The sequence below is a fragment of the Bombus terrestris genome, chromosome 9 (genome assembly GCF_910591885.1).
Source record: "Bombus terrestris chromosome 9, iyBomTerr1.2, whole genome shotgun sequence".
In the NCBI taxonomy this organism is placed as follows: domain Eukaryota; kingdom Metazoa; phylum Arthropoda; class Insecta; order Hymenoptera; family Apidae; genus Bombus; species Bombus terrestris.
Window position 1 is genome coordinate 17,235,904 of NC_063277.1, and position 24,043 is coordinate 17,259,946.

Here is a 24,043-nt window from a genome sequence, read left to right on the forward strand (position 1 = left end):
TATTTTCATTGCAGCATATTGATGGTAGATGTTATACATACACATAGACGATGGTTATACGATCTTTGTATATTTTACGATGGTTATATGACGATGCTTTTCTATAAACAGGGTGTCCCAGATTTAAACGATCAAACGTCACCAATATATTCTATGAGTAAGAGTAAGTAGAAAATGTTATATAAACATAGGCCTGCAAACACTTAATAAAAAGATTATAACAAAAGTACGAAACCTAAAATTAATCGAGAGACGAGACGTACGAACGACCAGACGAACATTATCATGGAAGATGGATTGGTCTGGGAAGATACATTGTTTGGCTCGCGAGATCGCCAGATTTTATACCTCACTTTTATTTGTGGGGAACAGTGAAAACGATCGTGTATCGTACAAGAGTCAATTCGTGACGAGAACTGATAGAAAGGATTAACGATGAATTCACTGAACCGAAGCAAGATAAACATGAAATTCGGAGAGTGATAAACTCAATCTCTTTACGATGTCAAGCTTGCATTCGAAACGGGGCATGGTATTTTGAAATTTAAACATAACTCAGCATTGTTTCTGTAGAATAAGGCGCGATAATAAAACGTTTGTGAACCTATGTTTATGTTACATTTTGTTTTCTGATTTCTATTCATATAGTACACTGGTGAAGATTGATTAAACTTGGGACACCCTATATATTGAAAATGATTCACGTAGGAAGCTAGAAAGCTTCGATCTATACATAATCGTGTAAATTTTGTACAATTTCTAATTTGATTATTGGATAATTTTGAGTCACCGTTTCCATTCTATTGCTGTTCTATTCTTAATTATCTTCCTCCATTGCAATGATAATTAACGAACAATCCAATGGGAAAGATTTCCGAAAGTTTCCAAACAACTTTTTAATCGTTTTACATAACTGTATTAATATTATCAAATCAAAATATCAGTATCACGTAGAAAATTCTGAACGTTTTTTAGGCATTTGATACGATTGAACTAATATTGTCAGTGATAAGTAAATTTTACAAATTACAATTATTATAAATTATGATTAAAATAATAAAATCAATCAGAAAGAGAGTAACGCGTATTTCTAATGGAACGAAATTTTGAAATAGATTTTACAAGTTAAATGTCACTTGATTATCTTACAATTAACTAACGAGAAATTAAAAACATTGTAAAAGAGAAGTCTATAATCTATCATCAATACTATCAGCTGACAAATTATTATGCAAGAGGTTTCTGATGTTTTCGAATTATGAACGATATTTCTGCCATGATAAAGTATTCAACGATCATTTTCGAGTACGAAACTCGGACGTTGAGCGTGTTGACGGAATATTAAATTCGGCCGGAAGTTTTCGAGCACCCGTTGCATGAATGCAACCGGTTCGATAGCGGGTGTCATTGTTTCCGAATTCCCATTATAAGCGCGTTCCGATTCTAGCGAGTGGCTGGCTCCTTTGTCGTCGAGCGAACTTTCGGTCGGAGCTTTTCGTCGCGTCGTCAGGACGACGGTGTAAGAGTAACGGCGGCTTGGTAGTTTGTTATGCCAGCCGACTACGCTTCGTGAACGCGTTAAAATTGCACGCGTCTCGAATTCACTGGCGTAATTCGCGCGAAACAGTCCCCGGTATTGCACCGTGAATTACACGGAAAGCCTTTCTTTCGACGCGCCATCAGGATACGTAAGAGAAATTACGAAATCTCGTTCGTGGAAGAAAAAATAGGAAAGTGGAAACTCCTGTCGTGATACTGGAAATTTTCGCGCCTTGCCTTTGTACAATCGAAGCTATTTTAATCTTCGAATGTGATACAGGCATCGCTAGGTCATAGAAGATCGGAATTGTTTAATTTTGAATTACGGTCTTTTGTTGAAGTTGACTGATAGAGAAACGAGCGGATGAATTTGTAATAGAAAAATATATTGAAATAAGTATAGGTATAGTGTATGCTGATCCAGATCCTCGCTCTTTTAGTCTTACAATACAATAGAAGTATGATAGGGAGCACATTTATATATTTATAGCAAAGGACATTACCAAAAAGTTAACCTTGGCGTGTAGGTCTAGCTGAAGGCTACAAGAAACAGTAATAGAGATCTACGTATAGTTCTTTTGTTTCTAGACCTTGTAAGCCAAAACAAAATATATATTCAAGGGCACAATAATATGCACCTCTCCTTGTTTTGAATTTTTGTTTAACTAAATTCTATTCTCTTCGTAACATTCGACCTCCAGGTCACGGATGTACAAAAGAAAAGGTGTAGAGTTTTTCAACTATATTTACAGCAAAGGACATTACCAAAAAGTTAACCTTGGTGTGTAGCTCTAGCTGAAGACTACAAGAAACAGCAATAGAGATCTACGTATAGTTCTTTTGTTTCTAGACCTTGTAAGCCAAAACAAAATTTATATTCAAGGGCACAATAATATGCACCTCTCCTTGTTTTGAATTTATGTTTAACTAAATTCTATTCTCTTCGTAACATTCGACCTCCAGGTCACGGATGTACAAAAGAAAAGGTGTAGAGTTTTTCAACTATATTTACAGCAAAGGACATTACCAAAAAGTTAACCTTGGTGTGTAGGTCTAGCTGAAGGCTACAAGAAACAGTAATAGAGATCTACGTATAGTTCTTTTGTTTCTAGACCTTGTAAGCCAAAACAAAATATATATTCAAGGGCACAATAATATGCACCTCTCCTTGTTTTGAATTCTGGTTTAACTAAATTCTATTCTCTTCGTAACATTCGACCTCCAGGTCACGGATGTACAAAAGAAAAGGTGTAGAGTTTTTCAACTATATTTACAGCAAAGGACATTACCAAAAAGTTAACCTTGGTGTGTAGCTCTAGCTGAAGACTACAAGAAACAGCAATAGAGATCTACGTATAGTTCTTTTGTTTCTAGACCTTGTAAGCCAAAACAAAATTTATATTCAAGGGCACAATAATATGCACCTCTCCTTGTTTTGAATTTATGTTTAACTAAATTCTATTCTCTTCGTAACATTCGACCTCCAGGTCACGGATGTACAAAAGAAAAGGTGTAGAGTTTTTCAACTATATTTACAGCAAAGGACATTACCAAAAAGTTAACCTTGGTGTGTAGCTCTAGCTGAAGACTACAAGAAACAGCAATAGAGATCTACGTATAGTTCTTTTGTTTCTAGACCTTGTAAGCCAAAACAAAATTTATATTCAAGGGCACAATAATATGCACCTCTCCTTGTTTTGAATTTATGTTTAACTAAATTCTATTCTCTTCGTAACATTCGACCTCCAGGTCACGGATGTACAAAAGAAAAGGTGTAGAGTTTTTAACTATATTTACAGCAAAGGACATTACCAAAAAGTTAACCTTGGTGTGTAGCTCTAGCTGAAGGCTACAAGAAACAGTAATAGAGATCTACGTATAGTTCTTTTGTTTCTAGACCTTGTAAGCCAAAACAAAATTTATATTCAAGGGCACAATAATATGCACCTCTCCTTGTTTTGAATTTATGTTTAACTAAATTCTATTCTCTTCGTAACATTCGACCTCCAGGTCACGGATGTACAAAAGAAAAGGTGTAGAGTTTTTCAACTATATTTACAGCAAAGGACATTACCAAAAAGTTAACCTTGGTGTGTAGCTCTAGCTGAAGGCTACAAGAAACAGTAATAGAGATCTACGTATAGTTCTTTTGTTTCTAGACCTTGTAAGCCAAAACAAAATTTATATTCAAGGGCACAATAATATGCACCTCTCCTTGTTTTGAATTTATGTTTAACTAAATTCTATTCTCTTCGTAACATTCGACCTCCAGGTCACGGATGTACAAAAGAAAAGGTGTAGAGTTTTTCAACTGTATTTACAGCAAAGGACATTACCAAAATGTTAACCTTGGTGTGTAGGTCTAGCTGAAGGCTACAAGAAACAGTAATAGAGATCTACGTATAGTTCTTTTGTTTCTAGACCTTGTAAGCCAAAACAAAATATATATTCAAGGGCACAATAATATGCACCTCTCCTTGTTTTGAATTTATGTTTAACTAAATTCTATTCTCTTCGTAACAATCGACGTCCAGGTCACGGATGTACAAAAGAAAAGGTGTAGAGTTTTTCAACTATATTTACAGCAAAGGACATTACCAAAATGTTAACCTTGGTGTGTAGCTCTAGCTGAAGGCTACAAGAAACAGTAATAGAGATCTACGTATAGTTCTTTTGTTTCTAGACCTTGTAAGCCAAAACAAAATTTATATTCAAGGGCACAATAATATGCACCTCTCCTTGTTTTGAATTTATGTTTAACTAAATTCTATTCTCTTCGTAACATTCGACCTCCAGGTCACGGATGTACAAAAGAAAAGGTGTAGAGTTTTTCAACTATATTTACAGCAAAGGACATTACCAAAAAGTTAACCTTGGTGTGTAGCTCTAGCTGAAGACTACAAGAAACAGCAATAGAGATCTACGTATAGTTCTTTTGTTTCTAGACCTTGTAAGCCAAAACAAAATTTATATTCAAGGGCACAATAATATGCACCTCTCCTTGTTTTGAATTTATGTTTAACTAAATTCTATTCTCTTCGTAACATTCGACCTCCAGGTCACGGATGTACAAAAGAAAAGGTGTAGAGTTTTTAACTATATTTACAGCAAAGGACATTACCAAAAAGTTAACCTTGGTGTGTAGCTCTAGCTGAAGGCTACAAGAAACAGTAATAGAGATCTACGTATAGTTCTTTTGTTTCTAGACCTTGTAAGCCAAAACAAAATTTATATTCAAGGGCACAATAATATGCACCTCTCCTTGTTTTGAATTTATGTTTAACTAAATTCTATTCTCTTCGTAACATTCGACCTCCAGGTCACGGATGTACAAAAGAAAAGGTGTAGAGTTTTTCAACTATATTTACAGCAAAGGACATTACCAAAAAGTTAACCTTGGTGTGTAGCTCTAGCTGAAGGCTACAAGAAACAGTAATAGAGATCTACGTATAGTTCTTTTGTTTCTAGACCTTGTAAGCCAAAACAAAATTTATATTCAAGGGCACAATAATATGCACCTCTCCTTGTTTTGAATTTATGTTTAACTAAATTCTATTCTCTTCGTAACATTCGACCTCCAGGTCACGGATGTACAAAAGAAAAGGTGTAGAGTTTTTCAACTGTATTTACAGCAAAGGACATTACCAAAATGTTAACCTTGGTGTGTAGGTCTAGCTGAAGGCTACAAGAAACAGTAATAGAGATCTACGTATAGTTCTTTTGTTTCTAGACCTTGTAAGCCAAAACAAAATATATATTCAAGGGCACAATAATATGCACCTCTCCTTGTTTTGAATTTATGTTTAACTAAATTCTATTCTCTTCGTAACAATCGACGTCCAGGTCACGGATGTACAAAAGAAAAGGTGTAGAGTTTTTCAACTATATTTACAGCAAAGGACATTACCAAAAAGTTAACCTTGGTGTGTAGCTCTAGCTGAAGACTACAAGAAACAGCAATAGAGATCTACGTATAGTTCTTTTGTTTCTAGACCTTGTAAGCCAAAACAAAATATATATTCAAGGGCACAATAATATGCACCTCTCCTTGTTTTGAATTTATGTTTAACTAAATTCTATTCTCTTCGTAACATTCGACCTCCAGGTCACGGATGTACAAAAGAAAAAGTGTAGAGTTTTTCAACTGTATTTACAGCAAAGGACATTACCAAAAAGTTAACCTTGGTGTGTAGGTCTAGCTGAAGGCTACAAGAAACAGTAATAGAGATCTACGTATAGTTCTTTTGTTTCTAGACCTTGTAAGCCAAAACAAAATTTATATTCAAGGGCACAATAATATGCACCTCTCCTTGTTTTGAATTTATGTTTAACTAAATTCTATTCTCTTCGTAACATTCGACCTCCAGGTCACGGATGTACAAAAGAAAAGGTGTAGAGTTTTTCAACTATATTTACAGCAAAGGACATTACCAAAAAGTTAACCTTGGTGTGTAGCTCTAGCTGAAGGCTACAAGAAACAGTAATAGAGATCTACGTATAGTTCTTTTGTTTCTAGACCTTGTAAGCCAAAACAAAATTTATATTCAAGGGCACAATAATATGCACCTCTCCTTGTTTTGAATTTATGTTTAACTAAATTCTATTCTCTTCGTAACATTCGACCTCCAGGTCACGGATGTACAAAAGAAAAGGTGTAGAGTTTTTCAACTGTATTTACAGCAAAGGACGTTACCAAAAAGTTAACCTTGGTGTGTAGGTCTAGCTGAAGGCTACAAGAAACAGTAATAGAGATCTACGTATAGTTCTTTTGTTTCTAGACCTTGTAAGCCAAAACAAAATTTATATTCAAGGGCACAATAATATGCACCTCTCCTTATTTTGAATCTTTTCACTAAATTCTGTTCTCTTCGTAACAATGGTCTCCAGGTCACAGATATACAAAAGAAAAGATGTAGCTTTTTTTTTTAAGTAATTACTTCAACATTTTTTATAAAAAATATTTAGACATCTATACTTTTAGTGTTTGCACTTTTATAAACAGACAGAGATTGTATCATTTACGCGATGGGCTATGATTTCTATACTAATTATCTGTCCTGATACATACGTATGTATTGTTTATCTGACCACGTATGACCTCTACGGTACTTGCGTGACAGGATATGATTACTACTCGCTACTTGTCTGACAAGGTACGCCGTGTGACAGTGTTTATGTGACAAGGCACAGGCCCTATATTAATTGTCTGTCTTGATATGGTTCCTATATTGTTTGTCTGACTAGGAGTGGTTTCTGTATTACTTGTGGCATAGGACTGGTTCGCATACCAATGAACTAATTAGTTATAACTCTCAGATTATTAAGTTGTGTAACGAGTTCCTGTATCCTTAAGTAATGTACTCGTTTCATGGAATGTAACTTCAGGTTATGTAAATGAACCACACAGAAATGATCAAATATATTGTCAATGTTTCGTACAGCGAAATATGTTTTCTTGATATGTTTATAAAAAATAATAGAAGAAGCTGTTACGTTATATACATCGTATTCATCTCATGGATTCCATGATACATCAAAGTAAGAACACATGACATTTCTATTAAAAAATCGCGAACGAAATTATGATTCAACCTTAAGTACGTCTGACCATACGCGATTTTACACTACTTATCTGCCAAACGGATTGTTATTTATACTACTCGTTTGATTCTATAGAATCTTTCCATACTCTATAACTGTCTCGTGGCGAGAACGATTTACAAACGTACAAATTACCGTTTTGAATTATCACGGAAATTAGCAAACGAACACTGTGAATGTTTTCATGACTCACTTTGCGTCGAACTGGTATAAGATACTCGCATGGACCGGCATCGAATACATCCAATTACACGCCACAACGATTAATCACTGAAACGAGAAGTAACTGTCTTGAATACAGCTGAATCCACTCGGAGGACTAAGAAAATGGTCGATGCGGAGGAGAATTGCGAGGAAACGTTACGATGCGTCGTAAAGGGAGACACTTCGAGAAGTTACGAGTGGCTCGTAGTCCACTCGGAATCACCTCGAAGGGCCTCGAAGGAAATTAAGATGGACTACGGGACAGCGTAATGGCGTCAAAATTGTTCCCACAATTTCTTGGTGCTTCCGATGCGCCAATATCAAATAAAGATACAAACTGCAATCTGCAGTAACCCGAACACGCGAACGCCGTCCGTTATATAGGAAATTTCTTCCTTGTTCTCGAACACAAAGCTGTTGGGATTTGAATTCGTTTAATAAATTTGTCGAGGAAAAATTGTTTTCATCTCTTGCATGAATTTTTCATGACTTTCGTAATTTACTTTTCGTTTTCAGCAAATTATATCCTTTTTACCGTATAACAATACTTTCATCCAAGTTGTGCGCGATCAAGCGATCTTATTCTCCTCTGTCTTAATTCAGTTCCAGAGTAAACACTTAGGAAGTTGACGTGATTCGAGAGTGATTTTATACGGGGGAAATTGATTGCTTCCCTTGGAAGATTAAAGGGAATGCAGGATAGGTTTGGTCAGACATAAGTAAAGAACGAAGTGTATGTACCAGAATAAAGCAATGTGGAAATAAATTCTATTATATTATAGATAGTAGCCAAGGATCAAAGTTTTGTTTCATGGAAGTTTCGAAGGTTCCGAACTTTCCAGTTAATATTATTATATATAATATATAAACTTTCGAACTTTACAGTGTAATATTCGTCGATAAAAAATTTCTAAAAATTTCAACGTTGTTACAAACTGTGCTGAGAGAGTTATCAGAGCTACTACCGTCTATTAAATTCCATACTCAGGATACCAGCGCTATGACTAACTTTTGCTTTCTTAATATAATATACGCTGACCACAGTGCATCTTTAGTAGCCGACGTACAATTACGTTTTTAAATTTAAACGTCTACGAGGCGGGTTAGCAGCTTCAAGCAATAAAATAACGATTACCTTAAATTTTGTATGACTTGTATGAAATGCGTGAAATATACTACGCAGTGTCATATTTTTTGAAAGTATGATAAATTTCGAAATAAACCAGTTTATGCGATAGTACGCGCGCAAGATTGCGAGTTATATTCGTTTCTTTTTATTTAAATGTATTCTATGTGTTCCATGAATATTTTCTCGTATCTGAATGTCGAAAATTAAAAAAGGAGAACTAAATGATATCTTAATAATAAAGGTAATATTCCATTTAATGCTGTTCTATCTAATTATTCTACCTAATGCTCGATCTACGATATTAAAAAGAACCCGAAGACAGTATCTGAATAGTAAATAACGAACGCTTAAGCTACCAAAAAGAAGAACTCGATGACAACGGACAATATCGATGATATCCCGAAATGGTCTATGGTACACATTTTCTTTGTAAACACACCAAAGACAATGCATCGAACCTACGTAAAAGAAGAACCGTGCAAACGAAAGGATCGTATCTTGATGAATACGGGAAGCATTTGCCGAAGCGACAGTACGTTTCCGACCCCGTGAAATCCAAACGTCCGGTCCTGACGGAGGCCGCATTTCACACTGTGCATTCGCGTCCAGCCCCGTTCGGAAGCATCGTCCAGGACAACGGAAGTAAGTGGGCACAATCGATCGATATTTCCTTCCTGGCTTGGCACGGTCAGCCCGCCAACATTCGGCTACACGCGACTGGCTGGCTCGTCCGACACCGACGCGACGCGATGTCTCTGTACGCTGACAATCTCATGCATTATGGGCATCCTCGAGGCTAGGCGACTTGGCCGGATCGTAGAAACGACGTAGGCCAGTCTATGGACATAAGCTACACCTCCTCACGATCACCGCCATCCTCGTTCGTGTCCCTTTGTGCAACGACGCTATCTGATCACCGGTTACGGTATTCTGGCACGAAGATTAACGTTCTTAGACGTTATGGGGCGGTTCGCCGCGAGGGAGGAATATAGACGAGAATGGGACCGTCTTCGAGGTTTGTTAGGGGACTGTACGGCGTACACCTTGACACGATGATGAATCGAGCTGCCGTAATAATTGAACGATGTGTCGTCTTTATTTTGGGTAATTTCGGTTTCGTGTGCGGGAAGCTTTGTTTTGAAAATATGGGATCAATTTAAAGTTTCGTTAGATTTTAGCTTTTAGAATTTTTTCTATTAGTTTTAACGTTTCAAAATACATATAGCATATCCTGTTTAACTGGAAAAATTGTGTTCAAATATTTGGAAAAGTAGGAATGATATGAAAAATGTTTTCGACGATAGTTGCAAGATACACAGGGTTACATATCGTGTTTTTATCTATTTTATCTTAGGTTATACAACGTTGTTTATTTTTCTAGTTAGATTTAAGCACGTCCGCGACGCAACCAATACTCACCGAAGCGGATAGTGAACAACGTCACTGTCATCCAAAATTACGAAGCTTTACGAGAGTAGCATTTATAGCATAGCATTTATTTGGCAATTTGCAGCAGTTACATCGCTGTTATAACGAAACGGTAATACGTTAGCTTTATGAATTTAGTATTGCGATACTGTAACAATCTGTGCATGCAGAATCTGTAAAATTTATCAGTGTCATTGTATTCTTTCAATAGACTTCATTAACATGTATTATATTTTATGTTTTGAATTTATAATCTGTAACTTTTTCACCGGTTTTCCAATTCTGAATGGCGACGAAATTTTCACGAAGCAAATATGAAACACAAATTTCACGCTCATATTTATTATGCGATATATAAAATCGATTCTAAAGGCCGATGGCATATTTCGTTTCTGTTTTTCTTTCTCCTTGTTTATATCAACAAATGCCGTTATAAATTATTGCGTCCCATTTCCTTTTTTTTTTCTCCGAGGAAGTGGATGCTAAATCTTCTTCTGTCTGGAAAAAATTAGAATTAAAAAGAATCGCGTAGGGAACGGCAGATGTATCACGCCCGTCCCATGACGTTCATGCTACTTCGCCAGATGTATTTGTAATTTTAAAAAATATATCAAGCGCGTGATACTTTTAACGAGCACTTTTCACCAAGACAGCTGCTATTTCTCTAGAGAGGAAAGATGGACTGCATCAAATAAGAAGAGCAATAATAAAGTAGAAGATAAAAATAACTTGTCGTTGCACATTTTGTACGCAGTCGATTATCGTTGTACGCATTAAAACTTTATTTCCCTGCAAATTAGTCTGCATAAAAACATTTGCCATGGAAACTGCAACAGAATATCTCGATGATTATTCTCTCTGTTTCCCTTTTCATTATTCACATCTGCACGATTGGTACTTCCATTTCAGCGATTGTATCAATTTTCCACGAAAATTCATTAACAATATTTATTAAATTCGAACATTTTTGAATTGTTCCTTTTAATTAAATTCGGAAGCACCTCTCTGTTTTTACATTTCTCCGTTCTTAACCATTTCGCTACACTTTTAAAAAATCGTAACAACGCGTGCTCGGGATTATTATCAAAAAAAAAAAAAAAAAAAAAAAAGGCTGGGGAAGAATAATGCTCGTATTCGCATAAAGGGGTGGCATTTGTAGCCGTTCCGAGGTACTCCATGGGAAGCACGTGCTCGTCGTAAACGAACGAGAATTGGACCACCGTATCGCGTAAGGTTAACCGGAAGGGGAAACAATTCCGCGAGGGCTGCCCTCCGGGCGAAAGTTATTCGCGCTTCCGACAGTTCGTGGCCTCGTGTTCCACGAATGTCTTTTCGCTGGTTTCGAGGCGAATGCAAATACGGAAAAACTCCAGTCGATTTAACTATCCCCGACCCCTCTCACCGTCCACACTCGTATACATACACTCCGGCATCGTTTCGCGATACCAATCTCTCTCGTAACTGCTGCTAGTTGTTTGGCTGCACAATCCTATTTGCCGAGCAATCTGCCACTGCCGGCAGTTCCTGTAATCCCGAGGGGATGCGCTTGGTTGCGGTAATGCAACCGGAAGCGATGCCGAAAAGACCGCCGATTTTCAGGGTCGTGCCTCATTTTCGAGTGTCGTTCATTCTTCGATAATCGAGCAAATTTACCTTGGAGTAAGGTCAAGCAAGCTTATTCCTTCGACTATGGGCCTTATTTTATGCTATCTATTCGTTTCGTTGGAAAACGTTCCTTTCTTTGGAAGGTTTTTCAGACGTTTGAAAGATAATTTCATTTTACGAGAAGAACGAAGATTTTCAGTGTCACGTTTTATCTCTCAACGTCGTTCATTCGTCTTCGACAAACGATCAAATGTACCTCGGAGTGATGCCAAGATTAGAATTAAAGGTTATTTTTAGCCTAAAAGTAGTGGCAGAAGTCTACTTCTAATTCTGATTCAGTTTGAATAAAACTCAACGTTATTCTTTTCAGAAACATTAGCATTTTTTTTTATTAATCGCGAGAAGAAAGCTCGAAACTCGTCACTTTTATAAATTTTTTATTTTTATTTGGTATTAAGAAAGTAATTTCTCCCTTCGACGCAAAACATTCTGTCTTCACCTTCATTCGCGAAACATAAAGAGAGCAACTATTCTCCAAACTGCCATCAAATTTTTCACCTTTAGGAATCAACTTTTTAAGATCGAACATTTTCGATCAACGATATAACCACGAAACTCTGATTAATCGGTGGCAGACGAGTCAATATCCTTACATACGGTCCGATAAAGTATTTGTAGAATAAACGAACTATATATATAGGGAGAGAGAAATACTTTCTTTTTGTTGACTGTGCAACGGTTTTACCGGATAAACGAGTCGACCTCGGAGGAGGTATCGGTCGTTCAATTTCCAATAGCGAACAATCTGGGATCGACCGTTGGCTTAATCTGCATTTCCTGTCCAGTCAGTCGGCCAAGAAGACCGGCCTGATATTTTATTTAGTCGTGGAAAAATTTAATCAACCGGTCCGGGTCGAAATCCTCCAGCCCAAAACCGATTGCACTCGAGAAACTGTTGTTGCCGGGCGATCTAACGAGTTTTTCTCTCGGTGCTTCTTGTCGCGCGAATCCTAAATCCTGCGAAATATGCGCATTCGTTAAGCAACTGAGTTTCAACCTACGTATACTAATGAAGATTGGAACGAAGCTTTTTCAACAAGGAAATCCAACGTCCGATAGTGAATAATTCGATCGTATTTTACTGTTGCGCCATTTTGTCATTGCGTTTTAATCGTTTCGCTTCTGAATTGTGTTATAATACTGATTTTCTATTCGTGACACAGAGTACAAAATACCGCCAGCACATGCATGGTTAACCAAAACGTACTTTACAAATGTTTTTCAAGCGTTTAGGTTTTCAAGATAATTACAAAAATAGAAATATTTCAAAACGGTCTACGTGGAAAAATCGTGCGAGGACTTCCTTCCACTACATAGAAAAAACTGCACAGAAGTTCATGCGTAAATTCATATGCAATTCTATCCCCCCCCTCAAAAAAAAAAAAAAACACGTAGCTGCAGCGGTATTTGATCGACACCAGTGTCGTTCAATCCCATTGTGTCCAAAAATATCAAAAACCATCGGCGCAGTCTGCGATAATTCCGAGGACAAAAAACGGTTCTGCGATACTTTGTCGAAAAAATATTGGATACACTAGTAGGAGAGGAAGTATCAACCGAATTTCTGTCCCGTACAAAAACTCCCACAACCCTGGAGCAATCCATATTACTCGTACGCATAATCCGTTCCATAAACACTGCAGGCGTTTGCGTTCACTTGTTACAAAAAAATAAAAACGAAAAAAGAAAGGAATAAAACGAAGAGAAGAAGGAAAAAATACGAAACACCAGAGGGAACGTTAAAGAACGATCCGCGTGACACCGAAGCGATGGTTTAATCTGTTCTCTATAATATGACCAATCGTGACCTCGCACGAACACGCATCTTTTCAAACACATACGCTTACAGATATGTTATACAGAGTGTTCCAGAAACAAGGGACCAAAGTTTAGCGTCGTATTCCACTTTTCCTAACCGATTGTATGTACGTACGTGTTTGTACCGAGTTTCTCACAATTTTTACACGTATTTTCAGATTCGTTGAAAATCTTATCAAGTTTCTGCGCTATGCAATTTCAGAATGTTTCGTATAATATACGTAAGTTTTCAATTAATATTCGATTATTTTCATGAGCATCTGTACATAGACATAGACAAGCGTACAGTCGGATTAATTAGCGGCCTACCATGCCCGTCATTTTTGCCACGATTGCAATAAAGTGCTCGTCTAAACGGCCAATAGTTTGGTGACGATGGTGAAATCGCTTATCGATCGATCGTAGTGAGAAAGAGGAAGAGAGAAATCAAGCCAATGGCCGTGTATAATTTAAATAACATGGTATTTTTGCGATCGAACGCGATGCCAACAAAGCGATCCAAGTGACCTCTCTTCATCTCTCTCTCTCTCTCTCTCTCTCTCCACTTTCTGTATGCCTGTACACGCGATAATTGTCGTAATTAGATCCACGCCGATTGGGTCGGGAACGCAATTAAAATCTTGTGTTCGCGCAATCTGCGTGCCGTGCACGCGTCCATGCGTTCGAATCGGTCGTCCGCATTTATTTACCGGGAAAAGGACTGTCTGTTTGCAATGACTGCAAGGGTTTATTGCTAACGCAGCTCTCAGTAGCTTGTTGTTATCAATGGTATTATGTTTTTATTGTTATTAAAGCATACAGGTTGTTCACTCCAACGAGCCTATATATGTAATTTTTTAAGTATTATATTCGGTACGATGAGATGAAAATGTTCTAGACAAATACTTGTTGTTCGTAATAAATATTTTAACGAATATTAAACCTCAAATAACACGATTAGTTTGATTCTATAATTATTTCCTGGAATTTCTAATAACCCTTCAAGCTTATACAAACGCAATTAAACGAGAAGGATTAATTTCAAACTGTTTGTTTTTAACCAATCAATGGCTATTTCCCAGTAATCTGATGTTTGTTGATCATCGGAAATACAGCCTTTGAACGAGAGATTAATTGATACTCGATGGGATCGTAATTTATGATAATCATTTACCTGAATGGAGATCCATAGTAAGAGTTGCAAATATGACGATTGCTAATCAATAGTGTTGCCAAATAATTTGTCTATCTACATTGCGAAAGATAAAGCGCGTTACCTAATGATGAATTGGTTATTTAAATTTTAGTTCAATCGTTTTTATTTAATCGTTTTAATTTAAGAAAGATCGTTATTTCAGGCTTATAGATCAAAGATTCCTTTTCGTGCGTTCCATAATCATCGTTCAGTGGTATAGATTGAACATAGAAATCAAATGAACATAAAATCGTGATTAAGTATTGTCTGAACGACTTTGAATTCCAGAAAACACATCGATCTATTTGAATATTGTGAATTTATTTGAACACCGTGTTTAATAAATTGCTAATTTATCAGGTAGAAATATTTCATCTTGCTCGATTAATTACCATGACTCGAATATTAAAATAAGAGCATTTATTTATTCCGATAGGTTATACTGTTCGTACAAAAGCGAAGGAATTCGTTTCTTCTAACAAGCGAAATTCAGAAAACGTTGACACAAATTTTTACTTGCAACGAAAGCGATAAGATTATCAGCGAGATATCTTATTCTTGTTAGAGTCAAAAGATATAATGGGACGATGAACTTTTATATGACTAATTAATGCTGAAACTTTTCCCAGTAAAGAATTTTATGGCGGAGGACTGACTTGGCGGAGAAAGCCGTAATCAACACTCTATCCTAGAGGTTAATCAAATCTCGTGGATAATTAATCATGTGGATCCTCTAAAAGACGTTGGATCGTCTAAAATCCTGAAAGCTTCTTCCCTTTCTTTATGGACCCTTTTTCACGTACTTCGTATTTTCCCATGTGAAATACACGAAATCTACCTTCGCTTTCACGGGGTATAATGGACACCGTCACGTGACCATCGCTAAGAAAAAGGAAAAATAAACACTCGAATGACCGAGTCACGTGATAAACGAAGAATCGTTGGACGTAGTTCATACGGTAGATCTATATCAAATTGTTTTCGAGCAAAAATTTACTGTGAAAGAATGACATTTTTTAGCTGATCGAATATCTATGATCCAAGATCATTGATCTTACAAATATATTTTTCGAGATTAGGTTATTTACATAATACTAAAGTCAACCAATGGTATTTACGGTTAAAAGATTAGAATCCAAACGATGGTTAATTACTGCAAAATGAAATAACCCGATTTAATCCGAAAGTGACCTTGGTAATGTGCCAGTTGCGACACAATAATAATAATAATAATAATAATAATAATATCACTGAAGGGTTAATTTCATCCTATTATAATTTAATCCGAAAAATATCCGAAAAGAAACGCGTAACTCTCTTCGAATATTATTACAAACCAAACACTTTCGTAATAATCGTGCAAGTCATCATTTGAAAACCACCCAACGTAAGTTCTCCTTCATCATCGCCTGAGATTTCACGCGACCTATTATTTTTATGCAATGGAGGGTGAATAATGTCCGTAGGCTCCTGTTCGACCTGTCGGTATCACCCTTCGGCAATGCCTTGTTTCTTTTTCTTCTCGCAATCTTCGCATAACGGCTGTCTCTCGACTCGACAGCTCGTGCTGCCTCGTCATCCTCGCCTCTTTCCACACTTTCTGATGTCTCTTGATTTTCGCATGGAAATTTTAATTATTACACAGTCGGTCGGTGTCTTAATTAATTCACGTTGAGAAACGTCGTGGAAAGCCGGCTGTGCTGCACGATTAAACAGCTTAAAGTGTCAGCTAATGGCGGGGGAATTATTAATGATTCGTGACGCGGAGAATGTCGAGAGATGACGAGTGCCAGCTATCCTAGCACACCTTATGGCGGATCCCCTCGTAAGACTGCAATTACGGCTAGTCTGGTTATCTCTGTGGTGAACCATTCAAGATCAAATACCGTGAGATTCGACAGAACATTGTTAATCTATCCACGTAAGTGGGCGTCTTCTCCTCCTTCAAAAGCTTTTAATCTTTCTTCCGTATTTCCTTTTTCGTGTCTGTTTCATTGCTGTGAATTTAAAGTGGCTGACGTATCACGTATCGTTAATATAATAGACAATCGGTTATTTAAGTATTTTTCCGATCTCCGTGAAACACATGCTTGCAGCAGATATCTTGCAGCGTCTACGTACGTTTTACAGGTTTGTTTTAAACTTTGTCGTGATAGTGGAGTCTCGTTACGGTTAATTCAATTAGCTAATTTCCATCTAACGAAGTTCCAAAATGTTTCGTACAGTACGTAAAATGTTTTTATCAGTGTTCAAATACTTTCACGAGTCACTATGGGTATATAGAATAAATTCTAGATGAACGAATGGAAGATCAGAGAGTCGTCAGCTTTTTTAATTTGAAGAAATTTACCCGCAGATTCTTGCTGCGCTTGAATCTTAGAAAACTTAAGTTTTCTCGAAGACAAGCTAGAGAATGGCTCGATAATTTTCACGCGTGTCCAAAAGTGATTAAAGCTAGATACTACCAATTATTTTACGAAACACTGGAAAGTATAATTTTTGAGTTTATAACGTCCGCTCGATCTGCCGATTCGATTAATCCGCGTCCGAAGGAGTAAAGTAGTTTCGTACGATTTGAATTTAAGTCGATTGGAATTCAGGTAATCCGAACGTAGCTGTAACGCTTCCAGGATATGCACAGCGGCCGACAAAGCTCGATGGAAAAGCGTGGAAACATTTGTCATTGTCGGAACGCGTGCGATAATCGGGCAGCAACGAGGCGACGCTTATAAAATCTTGGCCGGGGCGGCGCACAATCGGTCGTTTCGCTGACAAATTTATCTGGCCGCGAGTATCATCGGAGCGAAACGATCGCGCGCGTGCACGCGTAATTAGTTCGAGAGAGCATTGGCTGGCGAGTTAGCCAGCCGGATCGCGAGATCCAGCCAAATATGTTAAAACGCGGACGTATCGATTGGGCCGGGGCTAATTAAGGGTATCGTGAAAAATGTACGCTCCGATAAATCATCGATACCTCGTGTCATAGGGACTAATGGGGATTAAAATATCCGATTTTCGAGCAAATTGCCGTGGACATATTACCCGGCTGGTTCCTTCGATAAACGTCGATTTCGCGATTAAAAGCGCCGATGTCTGTCGAACCGAGTAAATATAACGGTGTTTGTCAGTTTTCATTTAATCTCAATCTGATTTTTCGAATCTTCCGGCTTCCCATATTTTTCATTGCTCGCTGCCACCTTTCACAATTTAATTCAATTACTCGTTATAGTTTATTCATATTTCACATACGTTCATTCGGTTTCGATAAACGGAACTCTCTATACGAAGGCCACGCAGAGAAAAAAAGCACCATACGTCCATATTTGTTGATTTTCTGGCTTTTATGCCACTCAATGACTAAAAAGAGGATATTTCGATACGACGTACAAGTAGTTGAAACGAAAAAACGACCTGTACTACACGCAAGTATATATCATTATTTAAAACTGGACGATAAATTCAAAAAGTAGACAGGAGTAAGTAAAATTCGAAATGGAAAAGTTTGTTTGAAAAAATTCTACTGTATACTGTAAATAACGTGTCAACTTCAGGATTTGAGGAATTTGTTTTCCTTAGTAACGTTCTTGGTCGGAGGGTAGTGGCAATATCTGGCTGTTGAGCAAGTTGGATCGAAACAGAAGTTACAAGTGTTCCTCGTAACTTCTTCCAGCTGTGTGAGAACGAATATGCTGGCAAAATGGCGATCGATGATGAGAATCCAGGCAGATGGTGTTGCTCGTTTAGGATTGTTTCCTGATACTACGCCTCTCTTCCACGTTAACGATCAAATAATGATTGTTTCAGGGATTAAATTGCGAGCGAGCCATCTTTAGTTCAAGAATTAGGACTTATACCAGGCATCGGCTTTTGTCTGAGAATGAATAAAGTCTTAAGGCAAGTCTTATAGTTTTCAATGGAAATAAGAACTTATTGTTAGAGTAGTTTATAAAATAATTGGAAATATTTAGACGATTATTTCGAGTATGATTCGTTGAACTTATATACAATCTTGTGAACATGTATGAAGGGAAAAACAGTTTATTTGTGTCTCGGTTATTTCCCACATTTTAATTGCGCGATTAAGGAAAATAATAAATGACAGATCTAGGGGCGAGTCTTTCGTGCAATATTTTATAAATTTCTACTCTACTTTCGCTATACTATTTACTTTATAATATTTTTGAAGAAACTATTTATCAAAAACATTCGAAGATGTTATATGTACTTCTTCCAAATTGTTCAAAGAGATGTTTTTTTTTATTGAAATTAACGCTGCTCAAGTATCGTTAAGTAAATTAATTCGGTGCAATGAAGCGCAACGAAGATTATTGTAAAATTTAAACTTCTTCTCTTGAGTTTGTAAAATTATCTAACAACTCTCAACAATGTAAAGCCGGCACAAAAATAGCTATCCTATTTATTATCCAACTAACAAGTCAGACAGAAACTTCAGGCTATAGAAAAATTACGGAGAAAGAGTCTTCGATCGAGCTGGTTCGTTCCAACTTTCCCACAGCTGCACCTGTGATTGAAACAATGATAGATAATAGCAAACATCGAAATTTATTTTCGAAAGAGAAATATCAGCTCCTGCGCTTTCGATTCCGACTCAATGATCGTTTAACGAATCATTAATTAGCTGGATGCGATTGCTGTCGGTCTATCGGTACGAAGTTTTAAAATATTCAACACGATTGAAAGTAAATCCTTGGAGCGAGTGAATTGCTCGTGATTACCTCGCATAATAGATGGATTTAGGTCGTCGAATTGCATGTTTAAAAGTGACTTTTGCATAGAGTACGTACGCCGGTTTCCTCGTAAATAATAAAACATCGGTCGTCGAATGTTCGATGCGTCAAAATGAAATAGTGGAGATGAAACGAGAGGGTTAGATGGTAAGTTTTAAGGGGAAAAGATATAAAAGAAAGATTAAAATAAACAATCGAATGGAGCTGGTTCTTTGGCGATATCGATGAGCGAATCACTTCTCCATGTCGTACGGCTCTCCCATTCGATCTGCCATCCCTCAAAATTTATTTATCAGTTGAAATGTGACTGATGTGACTCGCGTGACTCGTGTAACTGGCAACTGGGTTATCGATGGGGAAAATCGAAATATTTTTTTTTATCCCCATCTAGTGTTCTATAATAATAGTTTATTAGTAAATGTAAATAATAAAATGTAGGTACATGAACTGTAAATTTAATCTGTAAATAGATAGAATAGATAGAATAGAAGTTGTAAATAGATCATTGCATAAACAATTTAATTTGAAGAATATGATATATTCCTACTCGCGAACTTGTCGTTAATTTTAATGTTTATCAACATACACGTATTATATGACATCACAGAGTTTACTTAAATATTACTATGAAATTCGACGAGCGAATAATTTTTCACTCGACCACCCAAAAGTCTCGGCCATTTCTACTATATTCTATTTGTGAAAAAATGCAGATTTTGATATACGAAATAATCATGTCTGGTAAAACAGTAAATCATCGGCACGAACGAATCGGATGTGTCTGTGGTTGAACATTTTTCATAATACCTTCCCCTCCAATCGTCAATCAACCTTCATCGCTGATCGTCGACAACGTTTGTCGAAACTGTTTCTGTTGTACGAGTCCTCGGGGCACCCTTCGTTCGTTGGGAATTTAATCCTTCGAGCTACTGCTTGCATATTCATCGACGAAATAACGAACGATCGCGGCCATTTCGATCACGGTGAATTCAGTTCGAAAGATCGAATAGAACACGTCGGTTACCCTTTCCTACCCCCGTGACATTAAACCCGAACACGACTAACGGGGATTACTGGCGAAACCTCTCAACTTTTCACCGCCGGAAGTTCGACGCGAAGCGTGGTCCATTTTAAAATTAAAATGTGTGACTTCCAGTTCATCGAGTTGCACCGCGATACCAGCGAAAAAAAGAATGCAATTTTGTTGCGCGAATAACGAATTTGCTCGTAAAGGATTGCAAAGCGGATTATGTTATTAAAATATTAAAAGGACCTAGTTTTTAGTATTTACGAGCGTTCCGGTGTTCTGCTACGTCTTTAGAGTATTTTTATAAATATCAGTATGCGTGATCTATGTATTAGGTTGTCCGAAAAGTTTCTTTCGTTTTATGAGGAAATAATAGACGCACAACGTTTTTTGTTTTATATTATTTCGTCGAATTACGTACGATCCATTTTGTTCTGTCGAGATAAACATCGCGACATTCGACAGACTTGCTTTCACGTTTGTACGAAGCTGCATTGTTGTAAAAAGACACCTTCATAGTGCATGAAAGTATATTTAAAAAGAGAATTAAAGAAAGGAGGAGAACAAATAATACTCACAGTCATTAAAACTACTTTTACATCGAGTTATAGTCACGTACTCCTCGAATAAACCCATAAAACGCAAATTATCCTTACTTTAACCAAATCGCTTGTTCTATCAAACAATGTCGGTATATCTTAAACGCGATTCCATAGTTTCCAGTGTAACGACTGGATCTGCCCGATAAATTTCAATGCAACTTTCACGTACTCTGGCTCGGATGGGTGCAAATATCAAAACCAAGTTAACCCCTGGACGGAAGAACTGGTGGCGTTTTCCAGGTAACGAGAGAGCACCAGCTCGTGTGCACGTGTTTATCTTTAGTATTAGCGGTTCTTGGAGGCCTGCAGGCTGCTTTAGCGCTATAAATTCTGCGGCACGCTGGCCAGTCGTTAATATCGTTCGCGGGAAAGCGGTTTACGAAGCCCTCGGAACCAGCCCGAAGGCTCTTTTGTTCTATTTACCATCTGTACCACCCCTTTTTTTTCCTTCCTTTCCATCGTTCGCACCGTAAGTTCAAACTTGTTTTTCAGTGAATCGGCTCGAAATCGCGCCGGATAAATCCTTCTTATTGTTCTTTAAATAAGCGAAAATGTCCGTGAACTGGATTATTGGACACTAAGTTCGGTTTATCGACGATTGGGGGAAATTTATTAACAGCGTTGCTGTTTGTCCAAAGGCTTGAAGAAAATTCACGAGCTCGCGAGTGATTTAGTTAAGTTAAGGGCAATTTGAGATTTGTGCATTGGTCTTGGCAGGATTTAGTTACAATTGGATTAGTACTATGATACAGATAGTCTTACCGAGTATTTCTTTTCCAAGAAGATTTCGGCATTGTTTATCGCGAATATACGAAACAGCGAAGATAGACGTTAGATTATGAAAATCTGTGAACTACAAGCGACGTTGATAGGATTGATAAGGTAGTTTAAGGTTAATGAATTGCTTTTAAGAGAATTTATTGTATTATAGATAGGACTTTGTATACGAAGACGATTTTACTCGAGTATCCCGTTTCTTCTAACATAGAAAAACACGATGTTCAAATAGGATATTGTATAAATATAAATTAATGTTCCTACATTTTTTCATATTTTTACGATCTAATTCCTTTCCCCTTTACTCATAAATCGCGGTAAAACTTATTACTACAATACTTCCATATATGAAAGTGGTATTACAGTATGAAAGATGTAATGCTACGTGTTGCGAGATAATGCGAACAAAATCCGTCCATTTTTCATTCAATAATCTTTCAGTTTAACGTCGTTACACGATGAAAGTCTAAAGCGTTATCTTTAAATTCGCCACGTGACAATTTTTCAACGTATCGATCTATCTACGTAGGATGACATCTGAACGATTATACCTAAGTCTATGTGACCGAATAAAGCCGACCAGTGGCATGGCTTTTAATAGAAAATAAAGGACGCCACGAAAAGCCGATGAATAATGTAGAGTCACGGAGATTAGAGGATTCGAGTTTTTGCCGGTGACCATTAATTTTAACTCGTGCTTCAGCGAGCCGAGGACCAAGTTGTTTATGAGATCGTGAAAATCTTTTCCGATTAGAACTCTCCGGATCTACTTACGTTTCACCCACTCTAAGATTTTCTCCAAACGGGATCAAACAGAATTTTCAAACAGGCCGATAATTTTCTTTCAAGAAAATGGAAACGAACGAAGATACGAATGAAAGTATAAATGGAAAGTCATACACTTTGCTTCAAAATTGGACGAAATGACGGATTCGTAGTTTTTCAGAGAAATTTCGTACAAAGGTAATCGAATAGATCAATTTGTAATTCCCCATAAGAATTTCATAGATTTACAATGCTGCGTTTATAGGAATTTCAGACTTTGTGTAAAATATGGCTTGCGCTCTACATATATGTTTTCATATATTTTATATTTTAATTTTCTCGGTATAAATTTTTATTCGCCCGTAGCTAATAAGAGTTAAATTTCATGAAAAGTGCGGCATTTTTTCGTTGCAGTACGTTACGTTGGCTTGACGTTTCGGTAAAAAAAAATTCAGCGTGCAATTTGAGGGACACAGGAATATAGGTACATTTGGAAAGGAACGCATAAGGCAGCGAGAAGATAAATTATGTACCGCGCGTTTAACAGTGTTCCAGGGTTGGTGCTCATTTAAACTGACATCGAAATGTAGGAAAACTAGCAGGACTGGTTGCCAGTTTAAACGAACATTTGCTCTGGGAACAAACTACGACCGGAAGATGGATCTGTAAATGGGGACTAGTTCACGAACTTGTGTAAACTTCCTATCCTCCTTTGTTACGTTCACCTTGGGTTTGGTATTTTACGCTGGAAGCCATGTTCTTCGCCAGTTAGCATGTACATATCAGCTAATAACGTTTATTAATATTTATGTAAATTATTAATATTTCTTATTACTATTCATCGAATTATCGTTATTTCGTCAAATATTTCTACATCATAATTTTCTCTAAATAGATGAAATTATAATTAGTGAAATATCATCATTGCACTGAGAATTCTATTTCATCGTGTTATTTAATATTCATCATCTTCTGATTACTACATCAAATTTTCCTACTCCATAATTTTCTACTAATTTCTGAAAATTATAATTAACAGAATGTTAGAGGAGCACCGCTAAATTAATTTTATTATGCCATTTTATTTTCATTATATTCTTATTATTACGTCAATGTATTAGCTACGTTATACTTTCCGCCAATGAAAATTCTGATTAATAGAATAATACCACCGCAGAAGAAATTTTATTTCATTATAATTGTACAATTCCATACCAGATAGTCGTATTTCCAATCAAAAGCGCTATTCTCGAATATTAACCGCTACATTAAGCAGTCAAATTTGTTTAAAACAGTGCCTCATTCCTCGAAAATTCGATTTTCCCCTACTCGTATCTATCACGCGGTTTTCCATGAGAATCACAAAGGTATTAACGTAGCATACATGGCGAGGGTTACCAGATACTATGGTACATTCCGTGACTGGAATTTTATCCCATGGACGCAAACATACTTTCAGACACCGTGAATAGTTCGCGACATTAGCTATAGCGGCTCAGACATTTTCGACTCTGGGTATTAGCTCGAGACCGAGACTCTGTGTCAGCTCGTTAGGAAATATCAAGC

At 37.0% G+C, this 24,043-nt stretch overlaps 1 protein-coding gene across 7 annotated transcripts in view; it reads right to left on the minus strand.

The window, feature by feature from the left end:
* The window catches only part of LOC100644811 (neuroligin-4, Y-linked), a 220,951-nt gene that overhangs the window by 83,252 nt on the left and 113,656 nt on the right, over nucleotides 1–24,043 (minus strand). For 4 of the 7 annotated variants that reach the window (XM_048408534.1, XM_048408535.1, XM_048408531.1 and 1 more), the window contains one exon: nucleotides 7,334–7,410. The exons of the other annotated variants lie outside the window; for them this stretch is intronic. The gene's annotated coding sequence lies outside the window, so the exon portion shown is untranslated. The remainder of the gene's footprint in view (nucleotides 1–7,333; nucleotides 7,411–24,043) is intronic. 7 annotated transcript variants of the gene reach the window in all.